Source organism: Neomonachus schauinslandi, chromosome 3, assembly GCF_002201575.2.
Source record: "Neomonachus schauinslandi chromosome 3, ASM220157v2, whole genome shotgun sequence".
In the NCBI taxonomy this organism is placed as follows: Eukaryota; Metazoa; Chordata; class Mammalia; order Carnivora; family Phocidae; genus Neomonachus; species Neomonachus schauinslandi.
In genome coordinates, this window is record NC_058405.1 from 89,459,272 (window position 1) to 89,479,808 (window position 20,537).

At 36.9% G+C, this 20,537-nt stretch overlaps 1 non-coding gene across 1 annotated transcript; it reads right to left on the minus strand.

Annotated features, from left to right (window-relative positions):
* Nucleotides 1-16,001: 16,001 nt before the first annotated feature.
* LOC123324413 lies at nt 16,002-16,105 on the minus strand. The gene has a single exon (XR_006539790.1). It is a non-coding gene; the product is annotated as a U6 spliceosomal RNA (small nuclear RNA).
* Nucleotides 16,106-20,537: the final 4,432 nt, after the last annotated feature.

The window sequence follows — 20,537 nt, forward strand, 5'->3', positions numbered from 1 at the left end:
AGCATAGCAGATTTTAAATACCATTATAATATCTTACTCTTTCATAAAATCTTCCCTTGTTATTTTTGCCTCCCATTTTATTTCAATTTTTTTTAATTTTCCTAAATAACTGTGTTTATTTTGAGGGTTTTTTTTTTCACCACTTTTAGTAAATTATACCACATTCTTTGCTCATCTTTCCCCCCCCCCTTACATTCCACTTGTATTTGGATTCACCTAGAATCCCAATGAAGTGTTTGTGTGTTCATTTTCAGGAAGCTGAGATTTGTCAATATTTGAAAATATCTTTATTTTGCTTAAGCTACTAACTGGGCATCTATTGGTAGGGAGAGTTTACATCTATTCTCAGGTGGTATTTTAATATTTCCATGCAATGTATCCCAGATAATGATAAGTCAGAATGTACAGCAGCCACAGCACTTGAGACTCATGTGGCTGTGCAGGGCGACTCTCTTAACTCCTGTATGTTGGGGAGATCCAGTGTGTCCAAAGGAAGAATGAGCAAGTCAAAAAGGCAGTGATGAGGATAATCTGAGGCCCAGGCTGGAGCAGTTTACCAAGGAAAGATCTGACAATTGCTATTGCGGCAACAGCACCAGAATTCTTCCCATGAACCTTATCTTGAGCTAGTTCTTTCCCATTGCTGAAAACTTTGTAATTTTTTTTGTAAATCTTTAATGTTTATCAGTTTTTCTGTGATGTGTCTAAGTGAGGGACATTTTTTTTTATCTTGTTTAGTACTCAGAGTGTATTTTCCATCTGTTGATACTTGTCTTTCATCTCTAGAAAATACTCAGCCACTATCATTTTGAATCTTGCCTCTATGCTATTCCATCTTTTCCTTCTGGAACTTATATCTGGGTGTGTGTTGGTTCTTATAAATAGATACTCTGTGCTCCTTTCTTCTCTTCCATAGTTGTCATGATTTTATCGATATATACTGTATTCAAGGTAAATATTCACTGCCATTGTCCATCTTCCCAATTTGTTCTTTCTGTTCAGCCAAGAGTTTAATCCTATCAATTGACATTTTTCCAATTTTAAGAACATTTTTTGTCAGAATTTCCAATTAGATCTTGTTTCTCTCTATTTTGATTTCTTATTTATATTTGTAGATATTATTTCTTTCTTACTATTTGAAGATCTCATAAATATCTATTTTAAAGTCATTTTGAAATTGCTCTATCACTTTTAATTATCTTCTTCATTATGTAGACAGTGGCTCTGCTTCTCCATGTTAAAATTCTAATTGGCACAGAAAAACAGGTGCCAAAGTTAAAAAAAAAAAAGTAAAGAATAAATATCCACAAATTAACTTTTATCTTTCATCTGAGAAGTGAGAAAAGATAAACACCATTTGATTTTAAGTCTGGAATGTACAGGTTCTATTCCACGTGATCCATCTGTAAATACACACTCCAGGCAATATTACATCTGCCCCTATCTTCCAGGTGATGAGTGAGAGTATCATGATGTGATCTCTTACCTGCACCATGGCATTAACCTCCTAATTCTTGTACTCCCTCCCTGGTCGACCCTTTTCCCAAACCAAAGGCTTTATAACATTAAAATAACAATAACAATAAGAAAAAACCTACAATGTTTTCTATCTATACTCAGTGGTTTTGAAACTCTCAATATCAGTTGAATTACCTGAGAATTACCGGAGACTCTTGTTAAGATGCAGATTCTGACTCTGCAGGTCTGAGGTGGGGCCTGAAACTCTGCATATTTTACGAGCTTTCAGGTGATGTTTATCTTGCCAGTTATACTGGATTGCAATTCTATGTAACCTGGACTTAGCCTTCCTCTCCTACCCAATTTCATACCCTTCAATTCTTACTCAGGCTGTCTGCATTGGTCTTAAAGAAGATCAAGATTGTTGCAGCCTTGGACTTGGACTTGGGATCAATTTCTGGTCTACTCCCTCACTTCCTTCAGGTTCCTGCTCTGATATGACCTCCTCCCAGGGCTGTCCTCTGAATCGCTCACCTAATACACCCCCCACTCTTCACTACATCATTCTTTACTGTCTCTTCCTTTCTTTTCATAGTGAGACAGAGAAGCTGAAGGGACCCCAGGAGAGAAAAAGCTGTTTTTTTCCCTTTCTTCTTTTTGGACTTCTATTCTTGCTATGACCTACACTCCCACACTCCACTCTGCACATGCCCTGTAAAGCAAATCACTTATGTCCTCCTTGTAAGGGACAAGGAGTTAATGGTTCTCAAGAATAAATAACATATATGGAAGGGCCAGGTGAGAATGACCAGAGGATGCTCTCATATGTATATTCCAGACCACTGGCGCTAGATATCTCCAAGCCTAGGCCCCCAGCTCCAAGAAATAACACCTGGGACCTCGTCTTTGTTCTAACGGGTTCCTGGATGCCTGAGAGGACACAGACACCAGACCACCATCCTCATTAAAATCCCACAGACCCCAAACAAAGATGAGACACCCTCTTTTCCTTTCCAAGTCTCCTGGATTCTCCATCTGTATCTCTCTCTCTCTCTCATTCTTTCTCTCTCTCTATATATATATATCTTCAATAAGCTTTGCTTTCACCTCCTGCTGGCTCACATTTGATTTCCATCCTGTGTGAAGCCTTCGACCCTCTTGACTGATCCTGTGGGATTCCCCCTCCCCCCAACCAAGTCCTCAGATTTGGCCCACTGGTACCAGTAGCACTTATCATTAATCTACATTATGTATAAGTATATATATGTTTATATAAGTATATATAAATTGTGGGTATAATATAAATATATAAAGTATATATATAATATATATATTTCTTTAATAATCTGTTTGCCTTATTAAAACATGTATTCCATTAGACCTTCAAATCTTCTACTCCTGTTATTCACTAGATAATAAACTCTTTGAAGTTCTAGAACTTGATTGTCTCTCATGAAAGGAATTGCACTTAACAAATCTAATGTGGTCAATAACCACTTTGTGAAGAAAAGACTGAATGCAAGTACTTTGTGATCTTACTTGTGTAGCCAGCTCCTAGTTCCAACATGGGGAGATTCCGGAGGCAGTGCTGACTTCTACTCTAAGTGAAAACCTGCCCTATACTTAGATTTGTTAGGCAGAATTCTAAGAGCATCCCCCAAATTTCTGGTCCCTGAGGTACGTATACCTTCTTCTGCTTATTTAGTCAAACACTAATCTAGGTGCTGTGGTGAAGGGATTTTACAGATATGATTAAAATCCCAAATCAGCTGATGGTTGGATAACGAGATTATCCTCCAGTGTACCTAACATAAGTGAGTCTTTAATGTGGACAGGCTCTTCAAGAGAGAAATTTGAAGCATAAGAGAAATCCAGCATGAAGAAGATTCTCTGTTGCTGGCTTTGAAGGAGGGTCACATGGCAAGATGTGATTCAGATAGACAGTAAAAATTAAGAAACATTGATCTATAGAATATATGTGAGATTAGAATCAAGGGATGAAGGCTGTCCTGGAAGTCTGTCTGGCCTTGCTGTGATGACTGAAAGAAAAACAATGCCATGTTAGCCATTAAGTCTGGGGAACGATGGAGTTGTAAGACATGAGGGAGAGTGGCTCTAACTATACAAGTGATTGTTTTCTTTAAAACATAAATAAATATATAAAGGAAGAGCTGCATATGAATATTTGCAAAAAAACAAATATAGCATTCATTAATTCTAGGTGGCAGGTGCATGTCATGCATATTTCATTATTTAAAAATTAAAGCACAACTTATTTTTTTTATTTTAAAGATTTATTTATTTATTTTGGGGGGGGAGGGGCAGAGGGGGAGAATCTAAGCAGACTTCTCACTGAGCTCAGAACCCAATGCAGGGTTCAATCTCATGATCCATGAGATCATGACCTGAGCAGAAATCAAGAATCAAGAGTCAGATGTTTAATTCACTGAGCCACCCAGGTGCCCCAGCACAGCTTAACTTTAAATAAAAACTGCTATATACAAAAAAAATTTGTGAAACTTGTAAACCTAGCTTCACCAACTGGGATAAAAGTAACTTCCCTGACTTCCTTATTCTAGAATATAGCAACTCCAAATCCCAGCTATGAGAACTGAATGTCTATCTACTGTTACATCAATTTCCAGTAGAATCAAAATTTAGATGAGCACCTTTGAGAGCAGAAGAAGCTACAGCCATTTTTCAGTGCTGCTATTATTGCTACTGTTGTCCTAATATTCTAGTAGGGGAGACACACAGGCAGACAATTGGACAACAGTTAGCTGAAAGAAATAAAACAGTAACAGCTACCTTTACTGTGGTGGTCAGGAAAGAGTTTGTGAAGATATGTCCTTTGAGTTGAAAACAATGAGAAGGATACTTTCAGTATTCTGGGAAAAGTGTTCTTGGCAGAAAGAAAGCCAAATGCGAACACTCCGATGGGGGAGGAGCTGAGCTTGTTCAAGTTTTGGAAATTTCTGGTGATTTCATTCACCTTACCCCATCCCCTTTCTGGGTCAGCACAGCATGGTCAGGAGGAAGTGGCTTAATTCTCAATTCCTTCCCTCTGGATGAAAGGAGCAGAGTAGAATTTGTTAGTATGATCCAGTCTGCCTGCGGGCTGCCAGGGAACTGAATTTTTGGACGTCAGACAGGAACAGTGGCATAGCTGGAGGAAACCACAGAAGGCAGTGCTGGGTATCATGATGGGTAGAAACTGCAGGGAGACTGTAAACCTATAGATATACGAAGGCAAGAGACTGGCACAGAAATATATTAGAACACCGAAGGCCCTGAAAGGCTGGAGTGAGATTCTTTGAGAAATTAAGACATTTAAAAGCAGTCATGTTTGGGGTGGGGGGGGGAGCAAACTTCCAGTTATAAAATAAAGAAATCCTGGGGATGTAATGTACAGCATTACATGGTGACTATAGTTAACAATACTGTATCACATATTTGAAAATTACTAAAAAAGTAGATTTTTTTTTAAAGATTTTATTTATTTATTTGACAGAGAGAGAGGCAGCGAGAGAGGGAACACAAGCAAGGGGAGTGTGAGAGGGAGAAGCAGGCTTCCCGCGGAGCAGGGAGCCAGACGCGGGGCTCGATCCCAGGACCCCGGGATCACGACCTGAGCCGAAGGCAGACGCTTAATGACTGAGCCACCCAGGTGCCCCAAAAAAGTAGATCTTAAAAGGTCTCATCCCAAGAAAAAAAATATAACTATGTAAGATGACAGATGTTAACTAGACTAATTGTGGTGATCATTTTGCAATATACACATGTCAAATCTTTATGCTGTACTCCTGAAATAATATAAGTCAACTGTACCTCAATTAAAAAAGCAAAACAAAACAAATACAATATCCTGCTGTTCACATTGACCTTGTTTTGTGTTCTTTTTTTTTTTTAAAGATTTTATTTATTTATTTTACAAAGAGAGAGAACAAGCAGGGAGAGCAGCAGAGGGAGAGGGAGAAGCATGCTCCCTGCTGATCCCAGGAACCTGGGATCATGACCTGAGCCGAAGGCAGTCGCTTAACCGACTAAGCCACCCAGGTGCTTTTGTTTTGTGTTCTAAAGCAGAAGCCATCAATGAAGAAACACATGCATGAGATTTAGTAAGGAAAGATTTTAAAATAACTGTCTCAAACATGCTAAGATTCAAGGAGAACACAAAGAACAAAAAGAAATCAAGAAAAATGACATATCAATAAAAAACAGTATCAACAAGGAGATATAAATTATTAAAAGAATTGGAGCCTAAAAAATGCAATAATTGAATTGAAAATTCACTAACAGAATTCAACAACATAATTGAACAGACAGAAGAAAGAATCGACAAATTTCAAGGCAAATCATTTGAAATCATCAAGTCCAAGAAGAAAAAAGAAAAAAGAATAATGGAAAGTGAACAGAGCCTAGAAGACTTGTGGGACACACTCAAGCAAACCAGCATACACAGGATGGGCATCTTAGAAGAGGGAAAAACAGGGTCAGAGAAATTATTTGAAGAAATAATGGCTGAAAGCTCCCCAAATTTGAGGACATTCATGGATACACAAATCCAAGAACCTCAACACCTTCAACTTAGGTAAACCCAAAGATCCACACCAATACACATTATAATCAAACTGTGGAAAGTCAAAGACAAATTGAAAAATTTGAAAGCTAGATAAAAAAGGGCTGCAATTGCATTACAACTTCACTTAGGGATGACCTCATCCAAAGTAGTAAGGGAAAATCCTACCAATGGGCAGAGCTTTGAACAGTGTAATGGGTCATATGCCTGATGTGGAAGGAGGAATACCCTGAGGGGCGCCTAGGTGGCTCAGTCACATAAGAGGCTGACTCTTGATTTTGGCTCAGGTCATGATCTCAGGGTACTGGAATCGAGCCCTGCATAAGGTTCCACACTCAGCAGGAAGTCTGCTTCTCTTCCTCTCCCTCTCCCTTTGCCCCTCACTCTGCTTTTTCCCTCTCTCTTTCTTTCTCTTTCTCTCTCTCTCAAACAAATAAATAAATCTTGGGGCATCTGGGTGGCTCAGTCAGGTAAGCATCTGCCTTTGGTCAGGTCATGATCCTGGGGTCCTGGGATTGAGTCTGGTATTGAGCTTCTGGCTCAGCGGGGAGTCTGCTTCACCCTCTCCCTCTGCCCTTCCCCACCACTCATGCTCTCTCTCCCTCAAATAAATAAATAAAATCTTTTTTAAAAATCTTAAAAAAAAAACCCTGAGATTAGAATATATGGTAATTCATGAGCAGTGGCCATTGGGCTGGTCAACTGGCCAAGGGCCTGAATAGAGAACAATCAGAAGATTAAGGACAAGATGGTCTGAAGTGGAGACATAGGAAAGGGCACAAAGTATGAAGACCTTTGTATTACACATTAATGCCCAGCAGAGAGCATCTACCATGGAAAAGGCACAAGATCACAAGCTGACAAAGTGTCTCAGCCAGTTGACATCAGCCAGCCTCTGTCTGACACTGGGCATTCAGTACTGGCATGATGGCAACAAAAGTAAAATAGCTGTTTTGGCAGAGACAGAGGTTATGCATGTACTCCTTCTAACCATGGCTAATCTAGCTTCCTTCCACCTTGTTCTCAAGTATAATTTCTTCTTCTAGTGATTGATCATGGGAACATCCACTTCCTTCTGATTTTGCATCCTCTCCCAGAGCAAAGTGACCCAGTCTTGTGAACCATTACAAAACAGATGATTATCCAAGTTCACACTGTGTTTCTCTAAATAAGGCATCTGACAAGTGGATAAAGAAAATGTCATTGGGATTCAGGAAGTGAGAATCCTTTTTGCTAAGGAAAGCATAACTGAGGGAGCTAGAAATTTAATTAGATAGTCAAGAACTTGCAGGCATGTTGTTTAAATTGACATTTGGATTTCATTGTTCAAAATCTGTACCCTGGCTCTGAGTTAGAGCATGACCAATGAATATGTGTTAAAGCACTTCTGAGACCATGATTATAATGGTTTTCAAAACATTCAGATATTGACAAAGTGCCTTCAGATCCGTTTCACTTCAGGCAAAAGAAGTAATCAATTTCTTGACATAAACAAGTGACCAGCAAATACTCAGTGACGTCTTCTGACTTCCCAAAAATTAATGACTCAGCATTTAGTTCTCAGACTGACTTTTCCTACTTTGAGTTGCTAATTTCCTCAACTATTTAAAGTCATGCTTCCAGGTGTCAGAGGAGTTAGGTGTTCCTTTTCCTTCTTAAAAACCTTGTGTGTTCAAGTGATGGCTGTCTGCATGACCATGGAATATTTTAATACCATGACACTCTAAGAGTAGAGAAGGTGATTATATTTGAGACTGTCTACATGTACTAGGAATTTATCTGAACCCAACCATTTTCAGTAAACCAATCCATATCCTTTCTCAATGTCTTCATATGTTAATATTTCTCCAGTTCTCTGTGGAAATTTTCACTTCATGGTATGTTGTCAAAAGAGAAAGATACTCCCCTCGATGTGCATCAATACTGATTGTACTTCAGGAAAATTCAATTCAATAAAGAAACTTTCCTGTCACAGCCAAAGCCGTGACAGGAAGTAAGCAGTGGTTCGGAAGCTTATTAGCCCAAATGGGATTCCTGAGTAAAAGGGGAACCAGCTTCAATACAGGCTTCCTGAAATTCATAGGCAGAAGAAGACCCATAATTGGTTTTCCTATTTCCACCTGCCAACTGGACATCATTGGATGATTTACAAGTGCTTATCTGAAGCTATGAAAATTCAGTCATTATCACATCTGCCCTCCCCCGGCCTTCTCATATCCAAATAGCCATCAAACCTTGCCATATTATACCACTTTAATTTTAAAATCCCCCCGTCCCCCAACACACACACACACTTTCCATCCACACTGTCTCTGTGGTCTCTTTTTTTCTTTAGCAGCCTTATTTGTCTTTCTGTCTCTGGCCTCAGTACCTTTGAGAACTTCCTCTGCCTAGCTGACTGGATTCCGTTTCCAAAACAATAATTGTTGTATCATTCCAGGTCTGGAAATGCTTAGATGGCTTCCAATCACCCATAACAATGAGGAACAGTCAAAAGTGCTCTTGGCAACAAGTTCTCATACTGATTTACAGCCTCTGTTCTGCTGGTCCCCATAACACAGTCTCTGCTTGAGCAGGACAAGATGATTTTAGTGACCCAGATGTCCCTGATCTTTCCTGCCACCATTTCTTTACATGTAGTGGTGTGCACCTCTCTTCTACTCTCTGCATACACCTCATCTTTAAAAGACCATCCAGACTGGGAGATCTTCCTTAGTACTCACAAAGAGATCCTTTCTTCTGTACTACAGTGGCCATTTGCATTTATTATCAGAAGGCTCGCCACAATTCATTGAGACAGAATGAAACTTTCCTGTGTGAACTGATGGCAGCAATACCTACCTCTTGCTCATAAGTCATTTTTGAATTAATGAATAGATAAATAAAAGAATGATTGCCACTGACCTCCCCTTCCTCTCTGTTCCCCTCCCCCAACTCTAATGCAGAAGCAAGATGGATGGAATCTTCAGTGGCATCTCTCTAGGGTCTTTATCCCTTTGTTCCAGCACGACATGCTAACTTCCCTGACTCAGGGATCAGAGTTGACTTTTTATCTGGTCTCCAAATCACCTTGCCAACACTCATGGCCACCAAATTGACTTATCTCACTAATAAAAAATCCTTCCATAACACTTTCATTTTATAAAATATTGAATAATTAAATTGTCAAATGTGAATCACACTACCAAGAATTGTAAGCATTTAAAATTCTTGTATTTGCTTCAAATTTTTAAAATTAAAAAAATAATAATTTTTAGTAAATTCTAATTTAGTGCCATACCCTGTGTCATTCTCCCCTATTCCCTTCTTATTTCTCAGCCCTGGTCAGAAGCAACCTCTATCTTGAATCCAACCCATTTTTATAGTTTTACATACACACACAAACTAATTTTCAAAAAGGATGGATTCCATTGGTTTAACAAATTAGCATACTGATTGTGTGTTTTTAATTTATATAAATGTGACCACTTGGACATGTTATGCTGCATTCAAAATATGCTTTGATATCTACCTTTATGTAACCATTGAGATAAATTTTTCCTATTATCTGATACATAGAATACTATATTGTATTTAATATTATATTTAATTTGTCTTTTTGAAGAATGCTTAAGCCATATATTTTTTTTCTGTTTACAAGTATTGCTACAATAAATATTCATGCGCCTGTACCAGAGCTTATATTTATACATACTCTTTGTGTATATGTATTCTTTGCATATATATTCTTTCTTTGCTGGGTCATTTTTTATTTTAATTGATATTAAAATGTGTTCTTCAAATTTTTTACTAATTTACATTCCCATCAAAAATTTTAAATATTATATACATTCTAAATTGATTTTCTTAATTGATCATATTTCCTGTCACTTTGCTTATTGTATTTTTTGTGATTATTTTTGTTGTTATAAAATGCTAGTTTTTTACGAAGTCAGATTACATAATCTTTCTTTCTTTGATCTTTTTTTTACTTTCTTCTTGAAAAATATATTCCTTACCTGATGCCATAAATATACTCTTTTTTATTCCTTCCAATAATTTTGATGCTTCCTCTTCCATATTTTGCTTGTAGTGTGGGTTGGCTAAATATTTTTATTTAGAATTATATCTATCACATGCCATATACATTTTGAGGAGATCCTAAATCCTTGAATTCTTATTAAAACACATTTACAAAAAAAAAACACATTTACTTTATATAAATTTTAAACTGATGTATTAATTAATATAATGTGTGTTCCAAAAGACACATTAACTGTACAGACTGATAAATTTATACCACCACTCTGATCAAGAAGCAGAACAGTAGAGTAATAGAGAAGTCCTCCTCAAATCCTCTCTAAGTTATTATCCCTACAGATAAATATTTCTTAACTTGCTACACTAAACATACCTATAAACACAATTGATATATATGAGCTAAACCCAACTATTAAAAAGGAAATTATCAGATTGCAAAAAAAAAAAATCAAAATTAATTAACTATATATTGCTTAAATGATATATACCAAAAATAATAAATCATTTGTGTGTAAGTTATTAAAAAGAAAAAGGCAGGTGTATTCTAATCAAAATGAAGCTAATATAATAATGTTAATATAAGAAATAGAAATTAAGAAAGCAAGTGATTATACCAAAATTTATTTACCCATCCTGGTGCTGATAAACATTTGGGCTATTCCACTTTGGACTCACATAAACATTGCGGCTATGAGTATAGATAGATAAGTCTATCTACCATCTATCTATCTATCACCTATCTTTTCATGACTGCCATTCTTTTGGGTATATGCTTGGTGATAAAACTGCTTGTCATATAGTATGCAAGAATTTAACTTTAGGAGATACTGTAAAACAGATTTCCAAGGGACTGTACCAATTTACACACCCATGAGCAATGTAAGAGAATTTTAGTACTAAAGAATTATCTTTGTTTTGCTTTTGTTTTCAATTATAGTCATTCTGATACATAGGTAACAGCATCAGATTGTAGTATAATTTTTATTTCTACAATAACTAATCATGTAAAGCACATTTTCATGTTTGCTAGCAATTTGATAGACTTTTTGTAACGTGACTTTTAAGTCTTTTCCTCAATTTTAAAATTGTATTGTCTGCCCTTTTTTTTTTTTTTTTTTTTTTTTTTTTTTTTTTTTTAGTGACTGCTAGAAATCCAGGTCTCTCTGCAGCAGGTTGTTTCTCACACCCTTGAGAGTATATTCTGATGAGCACAAAGTCTTAAGTTTACTATAACTGAATCTACCAATCATTTCCTTTATAATCAGGGCTTTTCATGCCCTGTTTAAGAAAACTTTGTCTACTCGAAGATGATAAAAATATTCTCATATGTAATCTTCAATAAACTTTATTGTTTTACCATTAATATTAGATCTACAATCCACTTCAAACTAATTTCCATGGTGTAAAATAGAGGTTAAGATAATTTTTTCTATATAGATATTTTCTTGATACAGCATTATTTATTAGACAAATCTATTACTTTTACCTTTATTGTTCTATTTGTATATTTTTACATGACTACCACACTACCTTCCTTACTATAATATTATAATAAATCTTGACATCTACAAATGTAAGTTGCCTAACTTGTTCTTTTTCCAGATTAATTTCACTATCCTTGGTCTTTTTTACTTCCATATACATTTTAGAATCAATGTGAAATTTTTCACCAAAAAAAAAATCAGCTCAGATTTTAGTTGAAATTATAATAAATCAATGGGCTGACTTTTAGGGAGCCTAACAGTTTTATTTCATCAAGCCTTTAATCCCTTAATATGAAATATTATTCCTTTTATTTAGATGTACTATATTTTCTCTCAGGAATATTTTATAGTTCCTTGTGTCAATGCCTTCCAAATCTTTTCTAGATTTATTTCTAGAGTTGCTTTATGGTACTATAAATGATAGCCATTCTTGAAATATTATCTTTTAATTATTTGTGACAGTATACCCTATAAAATGTATTTATCTTATTGAGCATGAATCCAGTGATCTTACTAAATTTACTCAACAATTTTAATAATTTATCTTTAGACATCTTTGGATTTTCTAAGTACACAATCCCATCACGAATGGGTGCTATGTTACATCAAATGTACTTTCGGTAACTGTTAATGGTCAAATGAACTGCTCATTTATTTTGCTATTATAGTGAATTACATTGTTTGATTTTCAAATGTTAAACCAACTTTATATTCCTGGAATAAAACTCATTTATTTATGATGTATTGTCTTATTAGTATATCTCTGGATTTAAACTACTAATACGTCCAGGGTTTTTTGCATCTATGTTTATGAGAGAGATTAGCTAGTAATTTTCCTTTTGTGTAATATCTTGATAGATTTAATTTCAAGTTTATTCTGGTCTTTCAAAAGGACTTGGGCAATTTTCTCCCATTAATTATGAATTCAATTTATCTCATAGATCTAGGACTGTTCAGAGTTTCTATTTCTTCTTGGGTGTGTTTTGTTAAGTTGCATTTTCCTAGGAATTCAATCGTTTCATCTATTTTTTCAAATTTATTTACATAGAGTTGTTTATGATATACTCATATTAACTTTTCACATATGTGCATTCTATTATGGGTGATTTGTGCATTACACATATTTTTCTTTGTTAGTCTTGCTAGTAGTTTATCAAATTTATTAGTCTTTTCAAATGATCAACACTTTATTTTGTTGATTTTCTCAACTGTGTATTTATGTTGCCTTTTTATAATTTTCTACCATCTATTTTCTTTAAAATTAATTTGATGTTTTCTACTAAATAATTAATATGTCTCCTCTCCCTTGCTTTATTATAAAAGAAATGTAGCTACTGTTTCTCTTTTCCTTTTATAGTCTTTTATTTTTTAGCTTGATCAATGAGTGGTAGACAGAATAAAGAGTGTCCCAAAAATGTCTATGTTCTAATCCTTGGAATCTGTGAATATGTTACCTTGCATGGCAAAAAAAAAAAAAAAAAAAAAAAAAAGGACTTTGAACAAGTGATTATTTGGAGAATTTGAAATGGGAGATTTTCCTGGATTGTCTGTGTGGGCTCAAAGAAATCAAAAGGGTCCAGAGAAGAGAAAAAGGGAGGTAAGAAAGTCAGACAAGGAAATGTGACCATGGAAGCAGAGGGAGAGAATGGAGATTTAAAGATGTTACTTTGTTGGCTCTGAAGATGGAGAAAGGAGCCAAGAGCCAAAGAATGCATGTAGCCTTGAGAGCTGGAAAAGGCAAGAAAGTGTATTCTCCTCAAGGTATATGAAACACATCAAACCTCCAGACATCTTGATTTTAGCCTAATGAGAATAATTTTAGACTTCTGATCTCCAGATTTTAAGATGATAAATTTGTGTTTTTTAAGAGCTAAATTTGTAGGCATTTGTTACAGCAGCACTAGGAAACTAATATTACATATTTGACCATTTTTTGGTTACGGTTTCATTTGAACCTTGCTTTTTCCAGGTAGATTCAATCTTTTCCTCCTCAGCTACATCCTCAGTGGTTTCTTCCAGGTGGGTCAATGGATATTAAGCTTTTATAGCCTTTATATTCCTTAAATGCCTTGACTTCACTCTGACACCTGCCATGTAGCATAAAGGTATAACAAGTGTAAGCACTCTCAAGTCAGGTACTCTAAAGATAACAGTTTAGTGACCTCATATATTTTTTAAATTTTATTTGTTATGTTAATCACCATACATTACATCATTAGTTTTTGATATAGTGTTCCATGATTCATTAGTTGCATATAACACCCAGTGCTCTACAATACATGCCCTCTTTAATACCCATCACCAGGCTAACCCATCCCCCCAACCCCCCTCCCCTCTAGAACCCTCAGTTTGTTTCTCAGAGTCCATAGTCTCTCATGGTTCATCCCCCCCTCTGATTTCCCGCCCTTCATTTTTCCCTTCCTACTATCTTCTTTTTTTTTTTTTACATATAATGTGTTATTTGTTTCAGAGGTACAGATCTGTGATTCATCGGTCTTACACAATTCACAGCGCTCACCATAGCACATACCCTCCTCTATGTCTAGCCACCCCATCCCTCGCACCCCCCACCACTCTAGCAACCCTCAGTTTGTTTCTTGAGATTAAGAATTCCTCATATCAGTGAGATCATATGATAGACCTTACTTATTTTTAATGATGAAAAGCCCATTGTCAATCTAATTGCTCTTACTTTGTGGAAAATCTGCCTTCTTCCCCCTCTCATAGATATTTAAGGCTATTTTCTATTTATTTGTGGATATTAGTGGAGATTTCCCCTTCCCTTTTTAAGGCAGGTCTGTGTATTTTATTTAACATAAAAATACATTTTTTATCTACCCTTCCTTTTTTGTTTGGAAGTGATAAGGAAGATTTTTCCTTATGCTCTCTCACTCATCTGGACCTAGAAGGGCTTTAGAGTTATTTAATGAGAAATGGAATAGCTGTATTAAGACCTCTTGAAATATGACACTTCTAATTAAAACACATCTATTGATTTTAATACATTTGTGCATTTTTTGTATTTTTCAAAAATTTGTTAGTAAGTACTATTTTGTCCTGATCCTATTTTCCCTCTTTATCGCTTTTCCTAAGGCTCTGAATACCTTAATATCCACGTAAAACACAGAATCATGTTTCAGTTTAACCACTCTAATATATTTCTCTAAATTATGTAGATAGAGACAGGGTTCTTATTTTATGCTATAATTGATCATTAAGGAAGAAGATGATGTCATCTTTCAAGGAAGAAAACAGAAAAGGTGGAAGAAAGCAAACAAAATGCTTGTTGTATATGTTAATTAAATTTTCTGAAGTTTTCTATAAAATGTTGATAGTGCATGGATCTTTGCAAGATCATTTTTTATAATTAAGTAATTAAGTAAAAACAATACATAATTAGCAGAACACTCATATATGTGTATATGTGCATGCACGCACATGTGCACACACTCGTCAGCTCTCCCTTTCTTGTGAAATGCCAATTTTCTTTCTTTTTTTATTTTAAACATTTTTTTAAAGATTTTATTTCATTATTTGAGAGAGAGAGAGAACATGAGTGGGGGGAAGGCAAAGGGAGAGGGAGAAGCAGACTCCCCACTGAGCAGGAAGTCCAACACAGGGCTTCAATCCCAGGACCGCAGGGATCATGACCTGAGCGGAAGGCAGATGCTTAACCTACTGAGCCACCCAGGCATCCCAGTGAAATGCCACTTTTCTTGTTAAAAATAAAATAAATGCTTCCTACAACTCAGTAGGAATTCTCATTATTCTCAGGAATAATTTTGTTTTAAAGTTATGAGTGTTGCACTTTTCTCTTTTGAAGAGTGACTAGTTGTATGGCATCAATGCGTGCAGATAGCTTATTGAGAAGAATTCAAAGATATCTTAGGTGAAAATGACAGGAACTGCTCACTATGGCAAATGCAAGCACATTGGGAAGGGAGAAGGTGTTCATCATAAGAACCTCCTCAAAGCCAGGCTGCTTCCTCAGGCCCCTCAGCTATGAACTGAACTCGTAAATGTTCCCCCTTCTCTCTGCCAATCCCAGCACCAAAACCTTCATTCCTGTGCTTGTCAGTGGTTGCCACAGAGGAGGCAATCCGTATTGAACCAAACAAGAAATGACAGAAAAATCCCTTGGCCTATGGAGGGGGAGGGATAGCCCTGAAGGATAAATCCCAGCATCACCACCAATCAGTAAATTCAGAACCCACCTCTTCTCACTTTCCCCTTCAAGGAAATGAAGATAGCAAACAAAACTGCCTCTTGCAATAAGTATGAGGAACCAATGAGAAAACATGCATGCAAATGGGCCAGATGTGAGATGTGGCCTGTAGATATAGCCTGCAGATACAGTATGTAGGGAACTAAGCACTAAATCTAAAGCATAGTCCAAAGCCAAGACGTGCACTGAATGCTATTATTTATAGCCTGTAGAGCAGTGTATAATTGTTCCCTGTAATAACAATATCCCTACAAATGTCTGTGTCACCCTTGCCCAGGGGCCATGCTAATCCTCTCTGTTTTATTCCAATTTTAGAATAGGTGCTACCAAAGTGAGCACACAATATTCTCAATAAGCATAAACACCTAACAGGTTTCCAAGAATTCTTTCCATTTTATGAGTAAGCTTTGATGGAGGGGTTTGGTATATATACTCTAATGTGCAGACAACCAACAGAACTGTGAAAAACAGCCAGGAAACAGAGAGAAACAGCAGAGAGTGTTGGTGTACTAAAGCCTTAGAGTGTCCCTCAGGTCAGGTGGGAGGGAAATAGTGTGTTTTTGTTTCCATTAGACAAGGATTACCTTGTACCAGCACTAATACACAAGCCACTTAGCAAGTTTATTTTCATTCAAACCGTAATAACATTCAGTGCAACATTCTCCAGAAGTTAACAGCTCTCCCAACAAGCAACAGCCTGTAGTTTGTGTGGCACTAATATGTAGCTAAGTAGTTTGGGCTACTCAGACATCTGGCCCAAGGGAAACAGCTGGAAAAGAATAGCTATTAAGCTTTTGTTTGCCTTGAGAGCTATCCCTACCAATGCCAAAGCGTTGTGGGAGACTCAAATACCTCATTGTGGCTCAGACCACTTTTCTAATTGCAGGTGGTGGTGTTATGTCTTCTTTTCCTCATTGTTGGGAAGTAGAATCCTGTCTGGTTTTTCCTATTGGATCGTGTTATTTTGAGTACACTCTATTACATTTAAGCTCACCACATGCATGCAGGCAGAGAAAGTCTTTATAGAAAAACAGTATATCAGGTCTAAAACCAAAGAAGCAGTGTCTTAGACAGTGAGGATATTTGATGAAAGGGAAATTAAATCAAAAATTTTTTTTATTATTTTACCAGAAGTGCAGGGCCACAGAACTGGTATCTGATGAGAGCTAATCAGATATATGTTTGTTCTTTATTACTTGTTTTTCTCATTTTTTAATGTTCACTGAAATTTTGTTTATGGAAGAGAAGGAAGCATGGAGAGCTTGTGTACGTTGTCCAGAAAAACACACTTAGAACATGGCCATTCAGAGGGTAAGAACCCAAGCAGTCCCTGTGGACCTTCCACACAACTCCCTAAATATATCAGATTCTAGGGGTAGCTCAGTTGGTTAAGCATCTGCCTTCAGCTCAGGTCATTATCCCAGAGTCCCCCAAATGGCTTCCTGCTCAGCAGGGAATCTGCTTCTCTCTCTTCCCTTTGCCCCTCCCCCAGCTTGTGCGTGTGCACACACGTGCACACGTGCATTCTCTCTTTCTCTCTCAAATAAATAAAATCTTTAAATATAAATATATCAGATTCTAATTCTTCTCCAGAATTTTTTCAAATCTGATTAAATTTTAAAATGCTCCACATAAACACCATAGTGGTAGTTTTGCTGGAAATGCTAAGTTCCAGATATTTCTGGATACTTTGTGTGTCTCAGTGGTTATTTGTTCAGAAAAAGATATAGATAAATAAATGACACTATCTACCTCAGCATCTTAGGTGTAAGGCTCATATGTGTAACAGTCCTGCTCAGATACCTTTTAAATGGCCAGTAGTAGTAAGAATGCAAAGTGATCCGGGAAAGCATTAGAGCAAGATACTTTGGAGAGGTAGACAAGGACAAAATTATAACACATGGAGACTTAAAGTTTATGACCATTCTTTTCTAAGTAAAAAGGGAAATCCATCACAGTATTTTAAACAGGTGGGTGTTGATAACATGACTTGATTAGTGTTTTAAAACTATGTATGGCTGTGGTCCAAGAAAGGATTCCTGCAGGAAGAAAGGGCAGGAGATGAAGGTATCTTGGATTATGGCAAAGTCTTGAAGAAATAAATCAATAGACTGGATAGTGGATTTGGATTTGGAGGCTACAGAAGTAGACCTATTGGAGGGGATTCTAAGGGTTCTGGCTTGTATAACTGGGTGAATGTTAGTATATCCATTCACCAAGGAACATGGGAAGAAGACCATGTATGAAGGGAAGTCCTTGAGTTCACTTTGGGACAACTTGAAATACATTTGGGACACCCAACTGAGGGTGTCAAGCACTCAACTGCATGAGTGTGTTACACAGCAAAGTAGCCTGGGATGGAGACATGTACTTAGAAATAATTCTTAGTTGAAGCCTCTTGCACAATTAAGATTGCTTAAAGAAAGAAAACCAAAACAGACGAAAGACCAAGACAGAGATGAGTTACTTTATTACATGCTATGCCAAGTAGCATGACTCAACTTGAAAAAGCACTGGTCCCTTGGACTATGTTGTAAATGGACCCCTTGGAGTTCAGTGTGACAACCCTGGATAGAAGTTTGAGGACCCAATAACTAGGAGAGAGAAGAATAAGCTTATCAAGTGAGTGCCTGTAAAGACAAGAGGAAAACATGGGCCATATATGGCAGCGGGAGGAAAGAGAAGAGACTATTTCAAGAAGGGCAACATGAGAAGTTACAACTGTGACTGAGACATCAAGTATGGTGATGATATAAAAAGAAGGACATTGACAAACTTGGCAACACAAAAGTCATGAGCATTCTTAGCAAGAATCATCTCAGTGGAATTACTGAGGTGGAAACCAGATTGGAGTAAGAAAACAGGTGAGCAGAGGTCTGACCACAACTCTAAAATCTCATCGCACTCTGAATTCTCTAGCAGCACTTACCTCACTGCAGTGAACCTATATCCATCTTAGCCTCTCAAATGAAGTGTGAGTTCATTGATATTAGGACCCTATCTGATTCACCTTTGTGTTCCAGTCTCTGTACCAGTCAGAGTGGTCTTCCCAAATCATAAATCATATCAGCTCTGTACTCTTTCTAAAACCCTCCGCTGGTTCCCAGTCTCCTCAGAGCAAATGGCAGAATCCTTCATATGACCCTCAAGACCCTCTATCAGCTATTCCCATTATCTCTCTGGCTTTATCTTCCACTACTTGCTCTTTAGTCATTCACTAAAGGACCATGACCTCCTTACTCATCCACAAAATGCTAAGCATGTTGTTCCCTTCTCACTTACTGTTCCTTCCACCTTGTGTGCTCTTCTCCTAGACTCCCCCATGGTTAATTCCCTAGCCTCTTCCTGGTCTTTATTCAAACATCTTCTTTTCTGAGAGCCCTTCCTTGACATATTTTTTCTCTTTAGTACTTAACACTTTCAAGCACACTCTATAAATTATTTACCCTACCTATTTTGCCTCTTCTCCCTTAGAATATAAGTTCCATGAGGATAGGAACATCACATGAGTTTTCCTGCTGTTTCCTCAGCTCCAAAACAGTATTCTGCACAGAAAAGCACTCAGTAATTATTCATTGAATGAATGAAAATTTCTAGTGCCTAATACAGTGCCCTATACATAATTGACAGATGATAAATTAATGAATAAACTTTTGTATTATGAACAAATTACATTGTTAATTGCTAAGATTGTATTGAATGAAAGGATGCAACTGATTCTTTTAAAAATCTGTTTGCTTGTCATTAGTTTTTGATATTTACTGTAACTCATCAAAATTGCAATATATGGTAAAATTCTTTGCAGCAATTTGAAACTGCAGGGTTTCACTGGCCATCCATATCAATCCTGAGACTAGATTGATAGAATGCTATCCATTCATTTGAATCTAATGCCTTTCCTGGAGCCTCAGAGTAAAGAAAAATGCTATGGTTTTTTTTATTATCATTATTATTTCCCTAATAACAACACTAAAAATATGGATTATACAAGTCTAAAAGTCTTTTGTTTTTAATCCCATTCTAATTATGAGCATGGCTTCACTGAATAGAAAGAATAGATAATGCCATAGTCCAGACTTAGACTAAGAGGGTAGATTAAACAATTGGGTGAAAATGTTTCATGGTATCTTTATGTCCTTTACTGATGTTTATTTCAAATTGAGTCACCTACTGCTCCAAAAATTTCAACGTAACATGGTTTCATATCATCTTTCTCCCCAAAGAAGATAAAGACCAGGTTGTTGAGCCATATCTCAGCTGGATTCATAAATTTATGACCTGTCACCAAGCATAAGTATGTGAAAATTGTCATAATGACAGAGATTAGTCTGTCCAGGGCAGAGGCAAGATCTAGATGCATAACTTCTAAGCAGAATAAACAATTTTCGCTGAGGAACTTGGTGAATGTTTTTAAGAAATATGGTCCACTGGTGATACTGTCACAAGAACAGCTAGCTGTGCTTTTGGGAAAAAAAAAAAAACAAGAACATTTAATGATGACAGGTATGAGGCACAGCAGCCACTATTCCCCTGAGGCCCCGACACTACAGAAGATGTGCACTAAGAGTATATGGCATGGCCGAAGATCATGTAGGTTTCATGTCAAAAGCAAAAAAGAGCGGAAGCCTGGGTGGCTCCGTTGGTTAAGTGTCTGCCTTTAGCTCAGGTCATGGTCCCAGGGTCCTCAGGGATTGAACCCCACATGGGGCTCCCTGCTCAGCGGGAAGCCTGCTTCTCCCTCTCCACTCCCCCTCCCACTCCCCCTGCTTGT